Source organism: Ceratotherium simum, chromosome 2, assembly GCF_057802395.1.
Source record: "Ceratotherium simum simum isolate JZ-2026a chromosome 2, ASM5780239v1, whole genome shotgun sequence".
Classification (NCBI taxonomy): Eukaryota; Metazoa; Chordata; class Mammalia; order Perissodactyla; family Rhinocerotidae; genus Ceratotherium; species Ceratotherium simum.
Genome location: NC_141901.1, coordinates 44,791,760 through 44,812,844, shown reverse-complemented (window position 1 = coordinate 44,812,844; position 21,085 = coordinate 44,791,760). Strand labels below are relative to the sequence as shown.

General features: G+C 42.3%; 1 long non-coding RNA gene across 3 annotated transcripts in view; it reads right to left on the bottom strand.

The window, feature by feature from the left end:
* LOC147917949 (uncharacterized) overlaps positions 1 to 21,085 on the bottom strand; it is a 33,229-nt gene that overhangs the window by 9,504 nt on the left and 2,640 nt on the right. Inside the window, exon 3 of one of the 3 annotated variants that reach the window (XR_015555106.1) lies at positions 17,163 to 17,298. The exons of 1 other annotated variant lie outside the window; for it this stretch is intronic. This is a non-coding gene — a long non-coding RNA (uncharacterized LOC147917949). Of the gene's footprint in view, positions 1 to 10,723; positions 10,771 to 17,162; positions 17,299 to 21,085 lie in introns of all 3 variants that reach the window. One more of the 3 variants, XR_015555105.1, reaches the window with a different exon arrangement.

The window sequence follows — 21,085 nt, the reverse complement described above, 5'->3', positions numbered from 1 at the left end:
GGTCTTAGCAGCACATTTTCAAATACCATGTCTGACTAGGCAAGGGAAACAAAAGAAAAAATAAACAAATGGGATTACATCAAACTAAAAACTTCTGCACAGCAAAGGAAACCATCAACAAAACAAAAGACAACCTAACAATTGGGAGGAGATATGTGCAAACCATGTATCTGATAAGGGGTTAATATCTAAAATATGTTAAGAACTCATACACCCCAACAACAAAGAAACAAACAACCCAATTAAAAAATGAGCAAAAGACCTGAACAGACATTTTTTCCAAAGAAGATATACAGATGGCCAACAGGCACATGAAAAGATGTTCAACATCAGTAAGTATTAGGGAAATGCAAATCAAAACTACAACGAGATATCATCTCAAGACGGTCAGAATGGCTATAATTAACAAGACAAAAAATAACAAGTGTTGGAAAGGATGTAGAGAAAGAGAACTGTCATACACTGCTGGTGGGAATGTAAACTGGTACAACTGCTATGGAAAACAGTATGGAGAATTCTCAACAAATTAAGAATAGAACTACCATATGATCCAGATATTCCAATGCTGGGTATTTATCCAAAGAACACAAAAACATGAATGCATAAAGATATTTGCACCCCTATGTTCACTGCAGCATTATACACAATAGCCAAGACTTGGAAACAACCTAAGTGCCCATCAAGGGATGAGTAGATAAAGAAGATGTGGTATATATGGAATGGAATACTACTCAGCTGTAAAAAAGGTGAAATCTTGCCATTTGTGACAACATGGATGCACCTTGAGGGTATTATACTAAGTGAAATAAGTCAGAGGGGGAAAGTCATATACTGTATGATCTCACTCATAAGTAGAAGATAAAAACAACAACAACCAAACAAACACATAGATACAGAGATTAGACTGGTGGTTACCAGAGGGGGAGGGGAGAGGGAGGAGGGTGAAAGAGGTGACAGGGCACATGTGTTTGGTGATGGATGGTAATTAGTCTTTGGGTGGAGAACATGATGTAATCTACACAGAAATTGAAATATAATGATGTACACCTGAAATGTATATAATGTTATAAACCAGTGTTATCTCAATAAAAAAATTGTTTTAAAGAAATTTAAAAGAAATCAACAAAATTAATTTTAATAATACATTTTATTTTACCAAATATATCTAAAATAATCATTTTAATATGTAATCAATATAGAAATTATTAATAAATATTTTATGTCCTTTGTTTTGAATTAAGTTTTTCTAATTTGGTGCATATTTTACACTTAGAGCACATCTCACACTGCACTAGCCACATTTCAGGTACTTAAAAGCCACATATAACTAGTGGTTACCACAGCGGGCAGCCCAGGTCTAGAGGGAAATACAGACGAGTAACCAGGCAATTTCAATAAAATGTAATAAATGCTATGATGAGAGAAGTAGAAGGTACAATGAGAACATATGAAAAGGGCTTAGTTTCTTCAGTTCTTCCTTCTAAAAATCCAATAACTCTCTCTGCTTCTCTGCATCCTCCTGCCACCACTCTAATCCAAGCCAATATCATCTCTCTCCTTGATGTGCACAACAGCCTCCAAAATTGTCTATCTGCATCCACCCATGGCCCTCTCTGCAGCTAGAGTGATCTTTCAAAAACGCATTTCTGGGGCCGGCCCAGTGGTGTAGTGGTTAAGTTTGCACGCTCCCCTTCAGCGGCCCGGGGTTTTCCAGTTCCAATCCAGGCACGGACCTACTCACCACTCATCAAACCATGCTGTGGTGGCATCCCATATATAAAATAGAGGAAGACTGGCAAAGATGTTAGCTCAGGGACAGTCTTCCTCAAGCAGAAAGAGGAAGATTGGCAACAGACATTAGCTCAGGGCCATTCTTCCTCACCAAAAAACCCAAAAAAACCAAAAAAAACCACATCTCTGATCACGTCACTCTCCTGCTTGACACCTTAAATATATGATGAATGCATGTTGAACAAATGTGAAATGATGGATGTGAAGCACCTGGCACAAGAGATCTGCTCACTATGTTTGGTTCTCCCCACGTCTCCCTCTCCCTCTCTTGTTTCTGCCTCTCTCTCCTCTCTCTGGCTCTTTTTTCAGTCTGCCCCTCACCCCCTCCTTCGTCTTATCATCTATCAGTCTTTTTATCATCTGAATTTCTTTCTTCTTTCTTGCCTTCCTCTTTCTTTCAATTTTCTTTTCTTCCTCCTTTACTTTCTCTCCTTCCTACTTTAGTTTATTACAATATAGAATTTAAATAGGTTTAAAATTTCGTGCTATAGTTATTTACTTCTGTGGTTCAAGTTCTTCACGTAAAAATCGGAAGAGCTTGAACTTGTATCAGCATTAAATTAAGATGTTTTTTATTTCAGCATGATCTTCAGTTAGCTTTTCTTGTAGATTAGAGAGCTTCCACAGAAAAATACGTATTATCTTCTTCTGGGAAGAAAACAACCCCCTTTCACAATTGGTAGAGGAGAAACTGGTGCAGCTACTTACACAGGATCACCTAGTGATTTGAAACAAGTCAGGAGAACCCAGGCTCCTGCCCACACCCGTGCCTCTCTTAGGTGGATTGCTGCTGCCTCCTGGCAGTAGGGCAATGAGGCGAGTTAACTATTCTGTGCCTGTGGAGGTCAATAAATAAATAAAAACCTAATTAAATAAACCTTTGGGGTGCTGAGAGCTGGCAGTTTCCCTAACTTTGCACACTTTTTTGGAGGACAAAAGTTCTTTTGCTTGCCAATCTAGGCATATGGGCTGTTCCCTTCTTTTTTTTTTTCTTTTTCTGTGAGGAAGATCAGCTCTGAGCTAACATCCATGCTAATCCTCCTCTTTTTGCTGAGGAAGACTGGCTCTCAGCTAATATCTATTGCCAATCCTCCTCCTTTTTTTCCCTTTTCCTCCCCAAAGCCCCAGTAGACAGTTGTATGTTATAGTTGCACAGCCTTCCAGTGGCTGTATGTGGGACGCGGCCTCAGCATGGCCGGAGAAGCGGTGCGTCGGAGCGTGCTCGGGATCCGAACCCGGGCCTCCTGTAGTGGAGTGCGCGCACTCAACTGCTAAGCCACGGGGCCGGCCCTGGGCTGTTCCCTTCTACTTCTGAGAACGTGGATATATGACCCTCTGTGTACTCATCTGTTTATGTCTCTGACATAGATAACTCTGCCAGTTGCCCACACTTTCTACCTCCATTGAGAGCAAGGAGAAATCCTGCAACTACAGAAGGAAAAAAGGAATTTATAACTCAAGAACAACTTCCTGCTGTCAAGACATAGTAATGGCCTATGGGAAGATCTGCCCTCAGAAAGGCTTGGGCATTCAGATTCAGAATCAGCAAGCATTTATTGAGTAGATACTAGGCAGCACCATATACATTTTTCTACTATACCAGTTTAACATTTAAACCTAAGAGAAACCCTCAACTTTTTCCCAAATGGAATTTTATCCTGAAATGAGATCCTGCAGAGTGAAGACTAGCTACAGAAATACGTTAGTATTAAGGTACCTCCACAACCTGAAACATTTTTCCTACCTTTGACCATTGCACCCTGAACATCCAGACACTGTGTACCACATTCCAGCCTAACAGCTTGTTCTTAACATCTTACTACAAAGATTTACTGGGAATTTCTTTCAGAACAGAATTACTCTCGTGAAAGAAAAAGAAGCATGTTGTATTAGTTAGGACAGACTAATTGCTATAACAAATAGACCTGAATAAGGAAAATGGCTCAAGTACAATAGAAGTTTATTTCTTGCTTCTCGGGTGGCAGAGAAACCCTCCCCCACAGAGACATTCAGGAACCCAGGTTAATGAAGGCCTGTAAAAGACATAGCAGAGCACACGTGGGAGGTCTATATTGGCCTAAAAGTACGGTACATCCCCCAAAATGGGCTCCATGGACCAGTGTCAGTTCACAAGCAGATTGTTACTGGTGCATGACAAAATAAGCACAGAAATGGAAAGCAAGCCTTTAGAAAGTTTTATAGCAATTTTGGTAGAGTAATTTTATGTCTGCTGAATTTAATAAAAAATTGGGGCTTAATTTATGTCTTTGTTTTTTTTTGCTGAGGCAGAGTTGCCCTGAGCTAACATCTGTTGCCAATCTGCCTCTAGTTTTTTTTTTTTTAAAGTTTTTATTTATTTATTTATGTTCCCCCCAAAGCCCCAGTAGATAGTTGTACGTCATAGCTGCACATCCTTCTAGTTGCTGTGTGTGGGACACGGCCTCAGCATGGCCGGAGAAGCGGTGCGTCGGTGCACGCCCGGGATCCGAACCCGGGCCGCCAGCAGCGGAGCGCACGCACTTAGCCGCTAAGCCACGGGGCCGGCCCTAGTTTCTTGTTTTTTGAGGAAGATTAGCCCTGAGCTAACATTCGTGCCAACCTTCCTCTATTTTGTATGTGGGTCGCTGCCACAGCTTGGCTGACAAGTGGTATAGGTACACGCCTGGGATCCAAACCCATGAACCCAGGCCACGGAAGCAGAGCACACTGAACTTAACCATTATGCCTTGGGGCTGGCCCCCTATTCTTTGTTTTTTTATGTAAGTTTTTTTGTGTGTGTGTGTGGGAGGAAGCTTGTCACTGAGCTAACATCCATGCCAATCCTCCTCTTTTTGCTGAGGAAGATTGGCCCTGGGCTAACATCCGTGCCCATCTTCCTTTACTTTATATGGGACGCCACCACAATATGGCCTGACCAGCGGTGTGGTACACGCCTGGGATCCAGACCCGGGTTGCCAGCAGCGGAGTGCGCACACTTAACCACTGCACCACAGGGCCGGCCCCTATTTAAGTTTTTCATTAACTCATTTGTAATGTATTTTACAAAAGTTTTGGTGCACAGATTAGAAAGAAAAAAACTTGTCTTGTGCCACATACAATTTGAGAAGCACTAGTGTACATTACTGCCCTTCATATTCTTTCAGCTAGAACTTAGTCTCAGGGTCACATCTAACCATAGCAGTGGCTGGAAATGTGGTCAAGCCGTTTGCAAAGAAAACAGAGGAGAATGTGGATGCTGGTGGCATCGACTGAAACAAAGAGTCTAGGTGATATTAATGAAAGAGTTTATTCAATAATCAGCATGAGGAGTTCAAACCCCGGGAACTCTGGTACACTTAGCTCACACACCCAGGAATGCAGCCTAAAGTTTGAAATGGAAGAGAGAGAACTAAGTCCTCAGGGTGAAGTTGAGCTATGGGAGGTATATCTATCCTACTTTCATCCAGCCTGGAGACCACTGCCAGCCACTGGCATTAGTTATAATCCAGAAGGATTTGGCTACGAAGGCCAGAAGGAGAAATGTGGTCTTTATTTACTGTGCTCATTTCTCTCACACTCTAACTTTTCTTTCCATTCTCCCCACCATGCCTTACTTCATCATTTCTTAAACTATCAAAATAGCCTCCCAACAGACGTCCCTACCTCTAGCCTCACACCCCTCACCCCCATCTAACATGTGAAGCCCACCATGTTACTCTTCAATAGTTCCCCATCACTTACAGGCTTGAGTTAAACTTTTGTCATAAAAATCCCATAATGCCACTCACATTCCAATCCCTTCCTACCTCTTAGGCCTCATCTCCTGGCACTGTGCCCTGGGCGCCCTGTGCCCCAGTCTTACAGACCTTCTCACTATTCCTGGCACATTCCATGCACTATCATGCCTCCTTGCCTTGGGCTTGTATATCCTTACTGGACCTACTCCCACCAGTCCTTTGGCTCTTGGTTTAATGTTACTTCATCTGTGAAACTTTCCTTGATTTTCCTCAGCTTGGTGAAGCACCTCTTCCTCCAAGAGAATCATAATTGGTAAAGAATAGCTATCTCCCGGGCCGGCCCCGTGGCTTAGCGGTTAAGTGCGCGTGCTCCGATGCTGGCGGCCCGGGTTCAGATCCCAGGCGCGCACCAACGCACCGCTTCTCCAGCCATGCTGAGGCTGCGTCCCACATGCAGCAACTAGAAGGATGTGCGGCTATGACATACAACTATCTACTGGGGCTTTGGAGGAAAAAAATAAATAAATAAAATTATGAAAAAAAAAAAAAAGAATAGCTATCTCCCTAAAAAATGTATTTCTCCCCTTAGACTATAAGCTAAATAAGGCCTGAGAACATATTTTTTCATTTCTGTATCTCAAGTGTCTTGTGTGGTTTCTGGCCAATAGTTAGTACTCAGCGAATATTTGTCAAGTAAGTGAATGAATGGTTTTCAACTTTCAGACCATCCCGAGGGTGAAGACTCTCTTTCTTGTTGGTCCCCTGTCCAAGAATGAAGCGTTTGAGGAAGACAGGACAAGAAGTGACACAAAAACAGAGGAAACTAAAGTTAGATCTCAGAAAGACTGTCAAAGGAGAAAACTCTGAAAAATAAGTGTCTAGGATTGGGTGTGACATCTCAATGCCTAGAGAGGGAAGACTGCTAGTTGCCTATTCAATCTTCAATATTCATACTTCCCTACTAACAGAGCCCTTATATGATTGAGAGTGGCGATGTGCCTAGCAGAAAAACTATACATCTTAGACTCCACTGTAGAAAGCAGGAGCAAATAGATGTAGATAGGAACATTTAGATGGGGTTTCTTGGAAAGCTCTTTAAAGGGGGCTGCCTTAGCTGAGAGGTCTCCCCTTTTAGCTTTGCCTCATCCTCATTCCTGCTACCTAGACTATGGATGTGCTATCTGCAGCTGCAAATCTTGCTACCAAGAGGCAACCTTAAGGATGGAAGCCATGAGCTAAGGACAGCAGAGCAGAGATCTAGAAGGAGCCTCAGTCCCTTGTGGAATGGAGCCACCCTACCCGTCCTGTCTTTTCTATTTGAACTTCTTCCACATAAGAGAGAAATAAAGTTTTCGTTTCTTTAAATCACTCTTACTTAGATTTTCTGTTTTATGTAGCCAAACGTAATCCTAACTGATATAAGGGAGATATTTACAGACTGCCTTCATATGTCAGATATTTTATAGATATTACTTCTTTGTATCTTCATGACAATGCTATAAAGGTTGGCCAGATTGCTCCTTGCTAGCTATGTGTCATTGGGAAAGTTACTTGACCTCTATGCCCTCAATTCCTTCATCTGTTAAATGAAGACAATAATAGCACCCCCTCATAGAGTTATGAAGATTGGGCAAGTTCATATATGTCAAGTACTTAGAACTGTGCTTGGCATATAGTTAAGTGCTCACTGTTAGCCACTACTGTATTAGCAATAATGTAATCATATTCAGTGGCCTGACTAGCTCAGAAAGCTTCAGTAACTTGCTTAAGCTGATACAGTTACTAAGTGGTAGAGCCAAGATTCAAACCCAGGCCCGCGTGAATCTTAAAACTGTGCATTTCCCCAGGCATCCCGGAAGGACCCAATGTGGGTAGGCTGCAGGGTGGAGGGGCCAGAGGCCGGATGGATGAATGGAATCCTGCCTTTTGCTCTTGTGTGACTCAGTGAGTCTTCCTGATGGAGCCGACGTCCATCTCGCCCTCTTGTGGCCACAGGACTCACTGTCAGCTCCTGGCAAGGAGTGAGGAGGAAGCCAGAAAGGGAGGGCTAATGTCAGCCAAGGTGAGCTCAGCTCAGCCCATCCATGGGAGAAAGATGGGGTATTCAAGGAGGAGGAAGGAGCTAGCAAGTTCAAGGGAACCATGCTTAGCTCAATGCCTAACTTCCCAGTCCCAAGTCCTTTCCCAGAGCTAGGAGTGTCAGTATCCCATAAAAATGAGTCCCAGAAAACTTCAGGCCGTTGATAAGACTTCCTTGGGCATGATTTGCGGCTCACGAGAGAAGAAATGGAAGATATAGTCTCCTGCCTCAAGGAACTCATCATATAACTCGTCCATCTGAGCAATCGGCAGGCAGAATTGTATATGGCTAAGAGCATGACTCTAGAGTCAGACTGTCTGGGTGTGAATTCTGGCTCTGCTACTTACTATGTGACCTTGGGCAACGTATTTAACTTCTCTGAGCTTAAAATAGGGGTGATAATACTACCTACCTCATAAGATCATCATGAAGATTAAATGAGGTAATATTTGTAAAGTAGAGTAGTGTCTTAGCATATAGTAAGTGCTTAAGTGTTTTTTAAATAAATAAATATATACAATTAGAGATTTATGGATAACAGATGAAAGAAACACTCATTGTGTGGATTAGCTCCATAAGAATTCAGAAGTGGGAAAAATTATAGGAAAAAAGAAATTAAAAAAAGTTTCACTGAAGTAGTGAAACTAAATAATGGGCAGGATTTAAGAAGGAGTGTGCCTTCCCACACAGAGGTATGGCCCAGATCCAGGCAAAGCTATGGAAGCATAAACTGGCATGGTATGGGGGCAGATGAGGTGGAGAGTGAGAAGAGATGGCCAGACAGTAGAACAGGAATTGGGGAATAGGAAGAGGTAAGGTTGAGACCTGATTATATATGACTCCAAAAGCTATTTGCTGCAATAGGCAGTGGAGAATTGTTGAAACTTTTCAGAGGGAAACGACATGACGAAAGTGGTGTTTTTGGAAGATCCATCTGCCAGTGGTTTTCTGGAAAGATTGGAGAAGAGAAAAGATTAGAAAAAGGAAGGACAGTTAGGAGGTAGTTAAAATAATTCTGGCTTGATGGTGGGGACAACCTAATTTAATGTTGCACTAGACATGGAGAAGATGAGGGGAATTTGTAAGGTTTATGGTTTTAAATTTACTTTCAGAAAATAAAAGTAAGATATGCTTAGAGTTAAAAAAAAAAACGAATAGTACATAAAGGTATAAAATGAAAAACAAAAGTCTCCCTTCTCTTCCATATCCCCAGTCTGGCTTTACAAGGGTAACAACTCTTAAAGGTTTCTTGTGTATTTCAAATAAGTTTTGGGCCGGCCCTGTGGCTTGGTGGTTAAGTGCGCGCGCTGCGATGCTGGTGGCCCGGGTTCGGATCCCGGGTGCGCATCGAGGCACCGCTTCTCCGTTCATCCTGAGGCCGAGTCCCGCATACAGCAACTAGAAAGATGTGCAGCTACGACATACAGCTATCCACTGGGGCTTTGGGGGGAAAAATAAAATAAATAAAATCTCAAATAAGTTTTAAGCATATACCTATATATAAATAGTTGACTCTGTTTTTCACAGTAGTTATGTTCTGTAAAGTTGCCTCCAACATTGAATTACTAAACCATTGCTTCTGGGGGAAATACAGGAGAACTTAGGTTCTTACAAGTCTCTGATCATAACATTTTCAACTGATGAATACATAACCTTGTTTTATGCGTGTTTCTGTTTAAAGACAATTTATTTAACATATATTATTGATTCACTAACATTGAACTCATGACCAATAGCACTATAAATCATGTCTGAAGGAAGCTTATCTAACTCGTATTTTCTCTGTAAGGCACACCACAGCCTTCTTGCACTTGGGAACACTAGACAACACTTCAGCACTACAGTTGGGGGGGCCATTTTAAACAGCGAAATCACCAACAAAAAAATGCAAAAAACATGGCACTAAATAGACCATGAATAGGACACTTGTTTACAGGATGAGAGCTGAAACAAGAAGGCAGAGCATTGCCTTGTTGGACCTCAGCTGGGAACACACCTGTCCTGTGACTCAAATTTTTTGCATATCTGTGGATGACCATGAAAGCGTTATGAGTATTGATGGAGGGGTCACAAATAAATTTTAGAAAGTAGGCAAATTGACAGATATAGAATCCGCAAATAATGAGGATGAACTGTGTGTAGAGAGAGGACCAGCTTCGTGGCTGTATGACCTGTGCAGTGGCACAGAGCCCACATTCGGAAGAGCCCCAGGCTTGGTTTAACGGTCTGCTGTTGTTCCTGTCTTGAAATTCTTAACTTTTGAACAAGGGGCTCCACATCATTGCACTGGGCTACAAATTATGTAGCTGGTCCTGTATGTATGTGTTTATATGTATATTTAATTTCATAAATGAGATAATATTCTAAATTTTCTTTCTTTTATTTCCCTTTTTTAAAAACTCAATATTCTATCTTTGGAGATTTTTTCATATTGACATGTACAAATTTACTTTCTTCCCTTTAACATCTATAGTATAGATGTATCATAATTTATTTCTCAAGTCTCCTATTGATGGACATTACTTTGTTTATGGATTTTTGCTCTTAGAAATTATGCTGAAAAAAACACCCTTGTTACACACACATACAAACGTGCACACACACACTTTGGCGTATCTTGAAATTATATTCATACCCTGCACTAGCAGTAGAATTGCTGGTAAGTCAAAGGATATTTGTATTTCAAATAATGATCATTATTGTCTTGTTGCTCTCCAAAAAGTTACTGATTTTCACTCTTGTCAAGAATATTTGAGAATGCCTATTTTCTCACAGCTTGCCAACTCCATGAATTTCCAAACTTTAAAAAATTTGCTAATCTGATGCGCAAAAAGTGGTGTCTTGTAGTTATTTTAATTTGTACTTATTTAATCATGTGTAAAGTTGAACATTTTTTCTATATGTTTATTTATTAGTCATTTTTCTTTTTCTTTTTTTGATTTTATTTGCAGCTTTTTTTTTCCTTATACAGAAACAAAGCTTTTAGTGTTGTACACTGACACTTCAAGATGAGAGAGATTCTAAATTTCAATCAACAGCATTTGATGACAGCTTAGCTACAGAAAACCTGGGAGAGGAAGACATGGAAGGTAACACCAGTGTTTCTGGGTGTGGGGAATAATAATAGTGTCCTTACCAGGCTCCTCCAGCAGGATCCTCCCAGTGACAGTCCTTCCCTGTGAGCTTAGAGAGCCAAAGTTTCAAAATCAAGAATTCATTAGAGCTTACTGCTTTTATTGTTTTAATAAATGATTTAGGAATAGTTTCAAATTTACAGGAAAGCTGCAAAGATAGTAAGTACAGAGGGTTCTCATATACCCTACACCCAGTTTTCCCTATTATTAACGTCTTACATTAGTATGCTACATTTATCACAATTAATGAGCCAATATTGTTACATTATTATTAATTAAAGTCCATACTTTATTCCGATTTCCTTAGTTTTTTGTCTCCTGTCCTTTTCCTGTTCCAGGATCTCATCCAGGATACCATATAATATTTATTCGTAATGTCTTCTTAGGCTCCTCTTGGCTCTGACAGTTGAGTTTTCTCCTTTTTATCACTGTCATCCCACATCAATTCACTGACTAATGGGAGCAAAACCCTTTCTGAGCTAGCCATGCCCAGGATGCACAATCAGCAAATAGCTGACTCCAGATCCCTATCTCTACTCTCCCTCCTGCCTCCAATCCCCCTTCTCTGAGGCTCTCAGGCACCCTCCTCGTCCCCCACATCCTCTTCCCCCTCCACTTCCCCCACTTCAGTGCCCTGCACATCCCTTCTTTGCTCCCAGACTGGTAAGTCGTCCTTTGAAGTCAAAAGCTGCTTTCTAGTCTTCTTTGCCAGAGGTTGGGATTCCCACTACATATTCCCAAAAACTTGATTGAGTGATTAAATTTTTCCCCTTAATCAGGGTAGCTAGTCTCTACTACAATTCTAAGCAAGGAGTTGCTCCTTCTGATATTGGAGGGATTGAGGACTATGATTATGGAGACAGGGAAGTTGGGAAGGAGAGCTGGTGTACTGGAGAAGTTAATACACCTGGTTTGTATGCGTCCTAAGTACAGGTGAGATGCACAAGTGCAGAAGTCCAGGAGAGAGTTAGAAATATAGATATTGTACACCAATGAGAGGTCGGTGTTTAAAGTAGAGATTTGAGAGTTGTCTGCTTTTGGAGGTGGTAGTAGAAAGCATGAGAGTGAAGAAGAGTAGAGGGCAGAGGAAAGAACCTTGTCCGCAGTTAGGGGACAGAGGAAGAAGTACCCGTGAAGGAGACAGGGAAGGCGCTGGAACTGTAGAAGATCATAGCACTCTGGCGTAGAAACCCAAGGAGGAAAAAGTGTGGGAAACTAGGAAGCAGAGAAACAATAGACATTCAGCAGAGGGAGGACTGAGAAAAGGTCTTCAGTGTCTGAGCTCACCTGCAGAGGAGGGACTTGGAACCACTGGCTATAAACTGCTTGACTCAGGCCATGGTAAATAGCAAGGAAAGAAATAGGAGAGCAGCTACAAGTTGCAAAAGGATGAGGATAAGGTTCCCCTGTACATCTCTGACTACAGTAGGAAAGTAACTCAGAGACGGAATTATTGAAGATGATAGAAAGGAGAGACAGATTGGCAGCAGTTAGGCTCTAGTTTTTCGTTTCCCTGCTTCACTAGGATGTAAGCTCACAAAGGCAGGGATTTCTGTCTATTTTGATTTCTGCCATATTCCAGGAGCCTAGAACAGTGCGTGGCACCTGGTGGGTATTCAAAAAATATTGCTGAATAGTGGAGAAGACCAGGAATTAAGTCTAGACACTAGGAGGAGAGGCTGGCTTTAGAATGAGGAATAAATAAATATCTCTTCTTCTTAGACCATAGAGAAGATTGAGAAGCTAGAAGTAGAGAAGAAAGTTATGCCTGAAGCCCTGGGCTGAATGATCTGGAACCCAGTGAGGATGGACTGCAGGAGGGCAGGCCTGTCTGGGAACTGAAGGCAAAAATCCCCTCCTGCTCCTATACAGGACAGCCAAGAGCTGGCTGGGACACCTGTGGGCACTTTTCCCAGGCCTTTGCATTCCAGCTGAGTCCTGTGCACAATGAAGAAAGGGAACCGACAGTGCAGTGACATGATTTAGCTTAATGAACTACTGATCACCTGTCAAGTGGGTGGGAAGTTGTTTTTCTTTCTGCCCACTTTTGTAGAAAAAATATTTTATGAATGATTCATCTTGTCTCATTACTCAGAGTACAAATTTGTGAGCTGATAACAAGAGGTTAAAACCCAGGGAGAACATATCCATCCCCCCACCCCTACCCCTACCTCCAATTTCTGGTGAATGGATATGTTCACTCTCTTGATTCTGGTGAAGATTTCATGGACATATATATATGTGTGTGTATATATATATATATGTGTGTGTGTGTGTATGTATATATATCTCAAAACTATCAAATTGTATATTTACATTTGTACAGTTTACTATATGTCAATTATACCTCAATAAAGCTGTTTAGACAAAGGAACAAAAGAATCCCATATGTAAAATTTTTATAATTACAGAGTTTGGATATTTAATTTACCTTACTTGCATACATAAATTTATCTAATTTATTTTTACAATCACAGAGAAGGTGATTTTGAAATAAGGTAACATAATTATTTTGGGGAAAACAAAGGAAAACCCAAGGAGACACCATACGAAGAGTGTCATTGTAGGATTCCCAGCCACACCCAGAAGAAAACTAGCCACTCCCTTGCCTGGGGAGAGAACTGAAGAGGAGAAAGTCTTTGGCTAGCTGCAGTGAGAATGTTGTGTTCTTTCTGCAAACTTTTTGTAATTTCTTGTTTAGCTGGCTGACTCTCTCCTTGAGACCATGCTCTCCTTGTCTACTTCAATCTACAGAAAACCCACCCTTTGACAGCCTGGAGAGAAACACGGCTTTTCCTAGGGAAGCCAGTTGCTCTGCCATTCTGCTGGTCCCAGGGTCCCATTTCTTTGTCCTCCTGATGTGCTACAGAAGTTGAGAGACACCAGTCCAACCCACCAAATGGATGGATCCGGGGCCTGGTTTCCCTGCCTCCAGGATTCAGTGATGAATGAGACCCTTGCTAAGGCCAGGCCACTTTAAACTTTTCTGAAGATGTTTTGGAAATCATTTCCAAAGGAATTAAATTTAAGTGAACAAGGATTTAAATTACTCCCAAGTTGGGCTCTGCCATTGCATTGCCGTCTTAGGGCTTCTATGCTGGACAATATGCATGAAACAGTGCTGGGTGCTACTCTTAATCCTAAAGAGACAGATCTTGATGGTTCTTGATCTTGACTTGAAATTCAGAAAGGCTAGAGACTAAAATCCCTGGGATGGGGGTAATAAATCAATCTTTACTTTGTGAGTTGGAACTGGTCTGCTTAATAGAGCTCATTCATAAGTAGGGAAGGTAAAAATCAACTCATTTCCTGAACTAACAGGCCCCAAATTTACCAAAAATCTCCAAAGTTCTACAGGGAGAAGGGAACCAAGGGTGCTAGTAATTGCCTTCAGGCTTTGGCTCAAAAGCCACCTCCTTGGAGGGACTTCTCTGACTATTCTCTGTACTTAGTCACCATCGTGATGCCCTTTTAAAATTGTTTTCATAGCACTTATCAGCATCTTACTGATTAATTTACCTGTTTATTTTCTGTCTCTCCTACATTAGAAGAGAATCTCCATAGGAGCAGAGATCTTACCTCCTGTTCACCACTACATCACCACAATAATGTAGAATAATGGCTTCCCAAAGATGGCCACCTCCTAATCCTAGGAATTCCTGAATATGTTACCTCACATGGCTTTTTGCAGATGTGATTAAGTTGAAGATCGTGAGATGGAAAAAGAATACTGGTTTATCCAGGTGGGCCCAATGTAATCACAAGGGTCCTCATAAGAGGGAGGAAGGAGACTCAGAGTCAGAGAAGATGTGACAATAGAAGCAGTGGTCAGAAAGTGGGAGAGAAATTTGAAGATGCTATGCTGCTGACTTGAAAGATGGAGGAGGGGGCCATGAGCCAAGGAACACAGACAGCTTACAGAAAAGGCAAGGAAACATATTCTCTCCTAGAGCCTCCAGAAGGAATGCAGCCCTGCTGACTTGATTTTAGGGTTTCTGACCTCCAGAACTGTAATGTAATAAATTTGCGTTGTTTTAAGCCACTAAATGTGTGGTAGTTTGTTACAGCAGCCACAGAAAAATAATATAAACAGTACCTGACTCATAGTAGATGCTCCATAAACATTTGTTGATCGACCAACTTCCTCATATCTGGGACCCCAGCGTATAATAAAAATAATATGTTGCAACTTTATAGTGTTGTACAATAGAAAAATGTGTTCATATTCTTAATCTCATTTTATTTTCACAATTATCATTCTTATTTTATATACAAGGAAACTAAAACTCAGTTGCCAAAGTCCCATAGTTTTTAAGAGGCAGAAAGCAGATTCAGACCAATATCCTTATTTTCTCATTTTTGTGTCATGTATGAAAACATCATGTCAACAATAAAGGACAGGTAAACAAAATTCATTCACAATCCTTTTACTCTAATAGATCAATGGTTTTATTTTTCTATGTCTTCCAGGTCTCATCTATATAAATACACATCTAAAAAATCTTTGTAATTGTAGTGTGTGTGTGTATACACACATATATGAATATATGTAGTTTTCATTTTTCTGTTTAACATTATTTTATTGCCTGAGTGCATTGGTTTGGGTCCTTCGGGAAACAGATGCCGAGACAGGAATATAAGAAGTTTATTGGGGGTAATGCCTGTGAAAGATAAAGAGAGAGGAAACAGGATTGGGCAAGGAGAGTCTCAAGTTATGATGGAGATCTGACAGAGTCTCAGCCAGCCCACCAAGGAGACCCAGGGCAAAGACTACCAGTTAGAGGAGAACCATGCTGAGCAGAAATGGCCAGGTCCTAGTACCCACATCATGCTCAGTCGTTGGCTGGCAGCTGCCTGGGTAGAGTGTGAACATAAGAGTGAAGCCTGAAGGCGCTGCAGCTGGAAGCTGTGAGATCACTGCACTTCGGGCAGCTGAACAGAAAGTACCTTCTTGAAGAGAATTCAAGGGGGGGGCACCTCCATGGCTACTATAGTCCACCCCTTGAACCATGTGAATTCACTTCTACAAACATACTTGGTAAGGGTTCCATGAACCTCTCTTCCTGAGGAGAAACTCAGAGGGAGGTTAGTGGGATCAAGTACAGCCCCCATTGTTACAGTTAGTCTCAGGGCTGCAACCGGTACTCAATGTTTCCTTCCTCTGCTCTAAATCCCCCTTGCCCTCAGCCATCACCTCTACTAGTCTCAGTGGCTTACCCAGTGGTGTGGCCCAAACCCTAATTCCTGAGAGGTTTAAGACCCCTTCTCAGGGCAGGGTTGCTGTACTTGTCCATTTACGGTCACAACTAGGCAACAGAGTACCAACAGGTGCCCGGGTGGGTCACCACACATATTCCTCCCTGCCCCAACTGTGTAATAGCAGTCCTACCTCTTCCCTGATCAGGGTCAATTACCCATGACAACATGGTAATTTCTCTTCTTGCCTGCTGCTCCCTGTATACAAGGAGTCAAAAGTGCCCAGGTGGCAGCCATGGCATGTAATTCAATGTGACCTTTGTGGAAAGAGTATGCCCCTTTGGGGATTAGAACCTTGAACCCTGCAGAGCCCAGAGTTGCAGCAACAGGAAGCACAAAGTCCCCCAGTGGGTCACTGAGAGTGATGGTAAGTGGGTGTTATGGTCTGAATGTTTGTGTCTCTCCAAAATTCATATGTTGAAATGCTAATGCCCAATATGACGGTGTTAGGAGGTGGGGCCTTTGGGAGGTGATTAGGTCATGAGGTCATTAGCCCTCATGAGTGGGTTTAGTGTCCTTATAAAAGAGGACCAAGAGAGATCCCTCCCCACCTTCTGCCATGTGAGGACACAGTGAAAAGACAGTCATCAGTGAACTAGGAAGCCCTTACCAGACACCAAATCTACTGGCACCACAATCCTGGACTTCCCAGCCTCCAGATCTGTGAGAAATAAACGTTTGCTGCTTATGAGCTACCCAGTCTGTGGTGGTGTTACAGCATGAGCTGACTAAGACAGTAGGGCTCTTCCTTTCCTCCTGCAGGCTCCACTTACAGCTGGCAGTCTTTTGTGTCACCTAGTATGTGGACCAGAGCAGTGCTCCTAGTGTGGAAAGTATTGCCTCCACAACTTGAAAAGGCCTCCCAGGTACTGTGATTCCTTCTTTGTGGTAAGGGATGGAAGATGCAGCAATATGTCTTGTACTTTGGAAGGGAGGTCCCAGCATGTCTCTTAAACACTGGGCTCCTAAAAACTTTACTGATGTGGTAGGCCCTTGAATCTTTGTAGGGATTATCTTCATACTCTGGGGCACATGTGTTTTACCAAGACTTCTAGTATGCTAGTTACTCTTGCTCATCCTGACTAATCAGCGTGATGTCACCAATGTAATAGGTCAAAGAGGTGTTCTGCAGGAGCCCAAAGAGTCCATTGTAAGCTGGTCTTTGGCTAGGACTCTACTTATTACCTGGGCCTCATAAGCTCCCACTCCAACCGGGGGTGAGGATGATGCATTGGGTCTCCAGGTATCAATGTCAACTCAGATCCTGTGTTCAACAGTCCTCAAATGCCTGGGTGTACTCCTCTTCTCTTTTTACAGTCACCTGAATAAATAGGCATAAGTCGTTTTTTGGAAGGACTGGGGAATCATTACAGTATATATTTACCATGATCTTGCCAGTCCTGGAGACCTGGCCACCTCTTTAATCATTGAATTTTGAGTCCAAAAACTGACTCAAGTTGGGGAACTAGATAAGGACCATGATTTTTTACTGGGACTTCTACCTTTAGGTTCCTGCTCATCTCTTTTTGCTTTCTTTTGATTATATATATTCAGCAATACTCTTACGTTGACTGCCCATCTATTTTGCCCCTAGGGATGCCATGTTCTATTACCCATCTACACAAATCTTTGTGTCAAGCTTCTTGGGCTGTCACTCTGACCTTGCTAGTCATTAGGATAATTGTAACCCCCAGGCTTCTGGCAGTTAAGTACCGCCACTTGGCTTCTATTGCTTTGGGACCCCATTATCTCCGTTGCTGTAACAGAGCCAAGCTTTGACAGCATGTCCTCTGGTCAGCTCTGGCTTGCAGAAGAAAGCCACCACTGAGCTTCTTAGTGATGCTGGTAGTCCTCTCACCAGCACATTCCTGATTGCCTTGGTAAGTAAAGTTCCTCTAGACCTTCTATGAAACATCCTTTGGTAGGGTCTTTGGCCTCTTATAATTGACTCTAGCACGCCCACTTCATTGAGCCATTTAATCCTTTCTTCCTCCAATTGCCAAGGCAATTCAGGCAGTTGAACTTCACTCAGCAAAGGTTATCACTTCCCCCATGTTTCTAGGAGCCACTGGGGCAGGTCCTTACCAGGAAGTTAAATTCTATCCTAGGAGAGTGGGCCCCAGTCAATAAACTGTCCCTTATCCAGTCTTGTATTTCAGCCCCTTGTTTAAGCACCATCAAAATCCAATCCCATAGATACTCCCCAACTCTTACCAGTAAATGTTGGTTAGTTCTTGCAGCTACTTTGAGGTATAGTCCCTTTCTTCCCTCATCAGGACCAGCATGTTCTTGCTGGACTTTGCTGTAACTTAATCCTAATTAAGATCCTGGCAGTCAGGAAAGGAAGTGGAGACAGATTCTAAGGGGGAGAGGCCTCTGCAGTGTCTTCCCACATGGAAGGAGTGCTAGCTCTTAACAGGGAGGGGTGGGCCCCCTCTTAAGGCTCTGAGAGTTCAAAAGAGTATAGGGAGCCAAAATCTTTGGGGGCATCACCTAGATATCTCCATTCCATGTGTCAGAGTCCCAGGTTTTCAGACCCAGGACCCTGACCTTGATTACAGATCTGCTTTCTGGAACTCTATTAAGTCCTGCATTTGGTCTTCAGCTTTTTTTGCTCTCCCACTGCTGTAGATAAGGGCCTCTTTGTAACCCATCAAAGGGGCTCTCTGGCCTTCACAGTTAATTTTCAATGTTTGGTAACTGCTCTCAGCTTTTCATTATCTCTCGGCAGGGCTCAATGCAACTTAATAACAGTCAGCCAATTCCATTGTCCCTGTATTCACTGCTATCCCTCTGCCTACCCCCATGCCTGGATTGTTGCCCCATAGGAACATTTTCCCACTTCACCATCAGTGAAAGTTTTAGCAGCTGGGCCACCACCTTGTCCCAAAGACTATCTGTACCCACATACTATCCAGGAGGGGTCCTTATTGCCAGCCAGGTGGTAAGTAATGCAGTTCCCAAACCCCATCTTACTGCCTGTTTTTTCAGACCACTCCTGGAGCCAACTAAGTCAGTTCAGATGGTCTGGGAAGCAGATGCTGACACAAAATTAGGAGTACAAGAGGTTTATTGAGTGGTAATGACTGTGAAAGATAAAGGGGAAGGAGGCAGGAATGGGTAGGGAAAGCCTTTGGATAGTGATGCAGATTTGATACCTGTGAAAGGAAAGGATGTAGGAAGCAAAATTGGGCTAGGAGAACCTCAAGCCATGATGCAGATCCTTCCAACCCAATGTCAACCCAATGGAAAGCTCCAGAGCAAAGAGTGTTCTATAGAGTCCAGTAGTGGGCAGAAATGGCCAGGCCCTAATACCCACACTGTGCCTAGTCATAGGCTAGGGGCTGCTCAGGGAGAGTGAGGCCTTAGCTCTGACACTGTAATGGATCCCAAAGGTGATGTAGTTGGAGGCTGACAGCTAACTGCACTCTGGCAGTTGAATGGCAGATTCTTTCTTCTTATTATTATTTATTATTACTTATTATTTTTTATCTTTCTAAAAATTCAGATAAAGAATCTAAGCAAATCAAGCAATTAATGAGACTGCTGAAAATCTTTGCTACCACAGACTGTGTGAGAACTTGGGGCTTCAGGAATGTGTGTATAGGTTTAAGCTGCCAAGCTTCTCCTTCCTTCACTGATGAGGAAAAGAAAGCGAGATGGGAGGTGGAATCAGCTGTTGTTTGGGTGTGTGAAGGAAAGCTGGCTCTCTCCTCAGAATGGCATTTTACCAACCAGAAAAAAAAATTATGCAGAAGGAATCTGTTCCTTATAATTTCCATTGGAATTGGAAATATGTAGCCTTCTTGCTCTTTTTTTCTTTTAAATGATACTATTGAATGTATACTGGAGACTTTGAACATACTGGAATTTAGTTGCTCAGAGCATTAGAGGTGGAGCAGCTGGGACCATAAAGGGTTAGAGGGTGTGGGGCAACTTGCGGCGACTTGATTAGCTTCCAAAGGAATCTTTCCCTTGTCAGCAAGTGACTCTGATTAGGCTGAAAAGGTTGCTTGGAATTCTTTGTTCCAAACAGTCACCCTGTTATGTATCAGATATGGTTACACTTACTCATGTTCCCAGTCACGGTAAAAGGAGGAGCTGGAAGAGAAAATTTCACTTTTTTTCCTCAAGAAGCCCAAAGGAAACAATATGATTATGGAATCTGGGATCATCTTTTAATTTCTCAGAGGAAACTGAGTCCCAGAGATTTCAGGAGACTTAGCTAGGATTATAGCTTTCCCAGAAGTAAAATTAGATACAAGTCTCTTGACTCCTAACTCAGTGCTCTGCCTCAGTGATGTCCACTCATAAAATCTCTGTGGAAAGAGTGGACGTCATGGGTCAGAAGGAATGAAATATCTTTTGGGGACTCTTGGAGATCCTGAACCCAAAGGCTGGAAGAGTATATCAACTGAGCATATAAAGTGACCATTTCTTATTATCGTCCCTAACAACATCCATAAATAGAAATTTTACTCAACCAGGAAAAGCCCCAAGCACTAGTATAATTACTTGTCATGATTGCTGTTGAAGAGCAAATTATTTGTAAACAAAGCTTGAGAAAGAAATGATGACTAATGTGCTAAAAGGACATCAGGGTGAGTGGTCCCTTTCTTTTCTCTCCCTTTGGCACCACTCTAGTGTGGGGCTTCCCACCTCAATCAAGCCTTGTCTTTGCATTTATCATACTGACGTAGATCAACTTTCTGGAAGGACTGCCACTTTCTTGCTCAAAAACCTTCAAGCTCTCCATTACCTACCAACGAAGCCCACATTCCTTATCCTGATATTCAATGCCTTATATCCTCTATCTCAGAGTCTACTTTTCCAGTCTTATTTCCCACTACTCCCCTGTCCCTGTGCTCAGCCTGTAGGATCTCCTTTCAGTTCCCACAACAAACCTTACATTTTCCTGCCCCGAGGGCCTTTGCACATTTTCTTGTCCCCATTCCTCCTCCCCCTTCCTCTACCCGGTTTTTCAAGGCCCAGATTAGATACCATCCTATTCTAGTTGAAAGGGAGACTTTCCGTGCCATTCATTTGGCACTTATCATATCCTTTCTTAGGCTTGTAGGTAACTCCAACAATTCTAAAACTTGTTTACG